This window comes from Bos mutus, chromosome 15 (assembly GCF_027580195.1).
Source record: "Bos mutus isolate GX-2022 chromosome 15, NWIPB_WYAK_1.1, whole genome shotgun sequence".
In the NCBI taxonomy this organism is placed as follows: domain Eukaryota; kingdom Metazoa; phylum Chordata; class Mammalia; order Artiodactyla; family Bovidae; genus Bos; species Bos mutus.
The window spans coordinates 3,387,651-3,393,066 of NC_091631.1; the positions used below are offsets into that span (position 1 = coordinate 3,387,651).

The 5,416-nt window shown below is 46.4% G+C and overlaps 1 non-coding gene across 1 annotated transcript; it reads right to left on the reverse strand.

The window, feature by feature from the left end:
• Positions 1 to 73, reverse strand: TRNAG-UCC (transfer RNA glycine (anticodon UCC)). The gene has a single exon. It is a non-coding gene; the product is annotated as a tRNA-Gly (tRNA).
• Between the last annotated feature and the right edge of the window lie 5,343 nt (positions 74 to 5,416).

Below are 5,416 nucleotides of genomic sequence, written 5' to 3' on the forward strand. Positions count from 1 at the left end.
TTCCCTGACCAGGGATTGAACCTGTGACCCCTGCCATGGAAGGGCAGAGTCCTAACCACTGGGCCACCAGGGACGTTCCTAAAGGTCCTTTTATAATCTCTAGGTACTCCAGTGCTCAGAACGGTATTCTAAATACCGCTTAAATACTTAAACAAGTATTTACTGAATGAATTAATCGATTGCAAAAGTAAAAATAGCTTAGGATTTAAATTGCAAAGAAAAGATATTTCTTCTTCATCACCCTAGTTCTTTTCCTCTGCTTTGTCGACTGTTACATTTCTTGTACATTCCTCCAGAGTTGTTCTATGCATGTAAGATTATGTTTGTACAAAATGTTGCTTTCTCTCCTAAATAAATGAAAGCATTCAGTTATCCTGTGGTTTGCCTTTTATTTTTGCTTTAAAAAAAAAATTATATATCTTGAACGCCTTTCCATGCTAGCACATAGAGACTTTCTCATTCATTTTAAAAGCTTTGTCCTTTCCACAGCATAGATATACCATAATTTAGTTAATCAGTTCCCAGTTGATCTAGCCCTCTATCTTACGCCTTCTGTAGATTAGAAAACCAACGCTTACCTGACAAGCAGGAACATCCCTGGACATTCCTCTGGTCAGATTTAACCTCCTTTATCCTGTGAGGCGACTGTGAGCAGGGTTCATACTCAAGACGCTTCACAGAAACATGAGGACAGCGTTTCTGCCCACATGATCAATACAGATGATCAATACCAATGCCACATAGGGCAGAGAGTGGAGGTGGCAGAGAGGAGCAGAGAGTGTTCTGGGAGGTCCTGGAGAGAATGAGAGAGAGAAAACAACTGGTGATTTCTGGCTCGGGGTGGTGGTGGTCAGGGGAGGCTTCATGGTATTGACATTAGAATTAAATCAGAAATGGAGATGGGGTCTTTTGAAAAAGGCTGCTCCTTTTGAAGAGAACAGCGTGGACACAGGCCCAGACAAGATGCCTGCACGGGGAAAGAAAGACGGCCTGAGCATCCTACAAAGAGAGAGGAAGGGAAAGCAAACTGGGAGAGCAGCTTCGGGCTGGGGGTTAGTGGTATAAGTGCAGGCCCCGGGAAGGAGCAGGACGGGGAGCTCTCGTAAGACTTCTGCCCATCTTGTGCTGTCCCCAGGTTCAGAGGACTGGACTGATAGGCCAGGGGCATCTGCTGGAGGAGCGTCTCTTCTATTAACAGCAAAATGCAGCAAATTTGTTGTTGAAACTTCCTTCCACTTCCTCTCACATTTGTGTATCTGGATCCACGTCCCTCCTTTGTCTCGAGCTCCCTTGTCAGCGGTGTCCGGGCGTAGGTGGACCACGGGCCACCACTGCCCCCCGGTGTCAGGTCTGTGAATAGCACTCAGCTCAGCCTCTCCCCCAGGGCGGAAGAGGGTGGCGAGGTCAAGGTGTCAGTCCTGGGACGGCCCACACCATCACTCACTCACTGCGCTTTTCATCACTTACTTGGGAGACGAGCGCTCACGTTGCTTCCTGCGCACAGAAGTCGTGCTAGGGGAGGGGACAGGTCTACCTGGAGGACCTGCTTCAACCAGCCCTCGGGGCTCCAGGCAAGATGTGGAGACCTCTGCCCGCTCCTGTTGGCATCCTGACCCCAGGGCACGGTGCACCTTAAGCTACGCTTACCTTTTTGACCAAAGGGAGTGGTCATTTTCTCTCTGCTTTGATCTTCATATTCTTTTCTAATTGCGACAAGAATTTCTGGATTCACCCCTGGGTTCTCTAGAGGACTTACTATGAGAAGAACGAGCCAACAGGAATAGGTTCAAAACCGTCCCTGACGGAAGGGGTAGCTGTGCAGTCATAACTCCCTCACAGTCTGAGAGGTCAAGGCCAGTGTCTCCAGCTGAACTTAAAGATGCATCGAGATCTAGCTGTCCCTCCCTTTCAGGCCTCAGCTCTTGACACTTCCCTTTTGCGTATCACCTCTCAGGCCAAGTCGCCGCACATGCTTGCTTAGTCCAGAAGACTCTTTGTCCAGTCTTCATTCTGGAGCATGGCATCCTTCTGTAAGGCTCCCATATACTCTCCAGACTCAGATCAAACACACCGCCTCCTCAGGTGTTTCCTGAGCCTGAAGTCCGCGCCTTCCCCGGAGTTCAGTGATTTGTATGTATCTCCTTAATGCCCAGTCATGGTGGCCAGGCACAGTGGAGGCACACAGGGAATATTTGTGGGTGAAACATAAATGGTCCCAGGTCTTGAACGGGAAGGAAGTCCCACAGGGAGGGGATATATGTGTACATGGATGGCTGATTTATTTTGCTGTACAGTAGAAACTAACATGATATTGTAAAGCGACTGTACTCCAATAAAAATTAATTTAAAAAAAAGAAGTAGAAGCCCACAGTCAGAAAATAGCTTTGTAAATGCACAACCACAGATATCATGCCCGTTCTAGGTGCTGATTCAGTAGCATGAAGGTCCATGGGTAGCTTTAATGTTTAACCACAAGCTTTTTTAATAACATACTGTGATGCTTGAAATTTAAAAGGTGCTTTTTCAAACTTTCATTTGAAACTGGGCAGTTCTTCTTTAGGAACTTAAACATAATTCATTAAATCATATTTTGTTGTTTAGTTGCTCAGTTGTGCCCAACTCTTTGTGACCCCATGGACTGAAGCCTGCCAGGCTCCTCTGTCCATGGGATTCTCCAGGCAAGAATCCTGAAACGGGCTGTCATTTCCTTCTCCAAATAATATTTTAGAAGGTCTTTTAAAGACCATTTAGTTAGTTCTTGAGATTTTTAAAAACTGTACCAGAGAGAGGCATCTTAATGGACATATTTGTCAAAGGGAAAGGAAAATGATAATTTTTATGATATGGGTGTGTGTTTATGTTTGCACGTTTATTAAAATAAAAGCAAAATGGAAATTAAAAAAAAAAAATGGTCCCAGGTCTGTGATCTGGGAGGTGGCTAAGATGATGAACGGTTAGTGACTTGAAGAGACACAAGGTTAGGGAGAAGGAAGAAGAATAAGAAGAGGCTCAGGAAGGGCATTTAAACCCTGAACGTGCCCCAGCCCGACACCAAGGAAGACGGGAGACGCTCTTTTCCCTCTGGCTGTCTTGTGGGTTTCCTTCCGGCTCCAGGGTCTCCTCGTCAGTGTCCCTCTTAGTTCACATCCATGTCCTCCCTGACTGTCTCCTCCCCGTCCACTACTCGGGGTTGACTTTGGGATCTAAGTGCCTGGGATTGTATGGAGCCCCTGAAACCCAAAGATCAGATCAGATCAGTCGCTCAGTTGTGTCCGACTCTTTGCGACCCCATGAATCGCAGCACGCCAGGCCTCCCTGTCCATCACCAACTCCCGGAGTTCACTCAGACTCACGTCCATTGAGTTGGTGATGCCATCCAGCCATCTCATCCTCTGTCGTCCCCTTCTCCTCCTGCCCCCAATCCCTCCCAGCATCAGAGTCTTTTCCAATGAGTCAACTCTTCGCATGAAGTGGCCAAAGTACTGGAGTTTCAGCTTTAGCATCATTCCTTCCAAAGAAATCCCAGGGCTGATCTCCTTCAGAATGGACTGGTTGGATCTCCTTGCAGTCCAAGGGACTCTCAAGAGTCTTCTCCAACACCACAGTTCAAAAGCATCAATTCTTCGGTGCTCAGCCTTCTTCACAGTCCAACTCTCACATCCATACATGACCACAGGAAAAACCATAGCCTTGACTAGACAGACCTTTGTTGGCAAAGTAATGTCTCTGCTTTTGAATATACTATCTAGGTTGGTCATAATTTTCCTTCCAAGGAGTAAGTGCCTTTTAATTTCATGGCTGCAGTCACCATCTGTAGTGATTTTGGAGCCCAGAAAAATAAAGTCTGACACTGTTTCCCCATCTATTTCCCATGAAGTGATGGGACTGGATGCCATGATCTTCGTTTTCTGAATGTTGAGCTTTAAGCCAACTTTTTCACTCTCCACTTTCACTTTCGTCAAGAGGCTTTTGAGTTCCTCTTCACTTTCTGCCGTAAAGGTGGTGTCATCTGCATATCTGAGGTTATTGATATTTCTCCCAGCAATCTTGATTCCAGCTTGTGTTTCTTCCAGTCCAGCGTTTCTCATGATGTACTCTGCATATAAGTTAAATAAACAGGGTGACAATATACAGCCTTGACAAACTCCTTTTCCTATTTGAAACCCAAAGGCCAGGTTCAAATCCACAATCCACAATTTATTTGTTGGCCTGGAGTCTTAGGCAAACTCCTTCACCTCCTGGAACCTCCCTTTCCTTGCTTGTAAAATTAATGTGGTGATATTGATTTTCTCTGTGTTCCTCAGAAAGCTAGCATGAAAAATCTCACTCAGTAATGGATATGAAATTGCTTCCTGGATATACTGTAGATGATTATTGTTCTAATTACTCTAAAGGTGGTGGTGGAGGAGGAGGTTTTGTCGCTAAGTTGTATCCATCAGTTTTGTGACCCCATGGACTGTAGGCCCGCCAGGCTCCTGTGTCGATGGGATTTTTCAGGCAAGAATACTGGAGTGGGTTGCCACACTCCTCCAGGGGATCTTCCTGACCCAGAGATCCAATCTGAGTCTCCTGCATTGCAAGTGGATTCTTTACTGCTGAGCCACCAGGGAAACCATTCTAATGGTAATTGATAAAAATAAATTCATGGCAAGTGCTATTTCTTGCATTTTTTTCCTGAAAGCTGAGGTCAAAAGAATGGCGGAACCTCAGTTCAGTTCAGTTCAGTCGCTCAGTCGTGTACAGCTCTTTGTGACCAGAATGTAGGGGTGGACAAATGTGTTGAATTAATCTGAAGAAATGAAGCAAAGCTTAAAGCTTTTAGTCCTCCCTTAACAGGAAGCTGAGTGCCCTGCATGGAATCCGTGGGTCTCCTGTGTCTCATGTGACCCGGGAAGCAGCGTCACCTAACAGGTAATAGTCTGGGACTTGGTGTCACGTGACCTGGGTTCAAGTCCCATCTCTGCCAACTGCGGTTACTGTAAACAATGGCTTAGCCTGTTTGTGCCTCCATTTCTGTGGTAAAGGGGAGTGGTTTTAATAAAGGTACTCCTCTGTTCAGCTTGCGGCTGCTGGACGCCATGGTCCTGGTAAAGCCCTCCGCACAGGGGCTGGCCGACAGCGAATGTCCGCTCTGATCCTTTCCTGTTGGCTTCCTGCTTGTGGGGGCTGACGGTTTTGCTTTCGCTCCCACCTTGAATTCAGTAACGAGGCTCAATAATGACCAGGCAGAGAGCAAGGAGAAAAACCTCTAATGAGCTATTGGCTCGTAACTGAGGACAGAGAGGACCTCAGCCGTTCTCTGGTCTGATTTCCTCATTAAAAAAATGGCAAGACTGAGGCCGAGGGAGGAAATATTTCTCCCAAGATTACATAAGAAATTCAGTCCAACGTGTCGACTCCTCTCCTGCCTGTTACA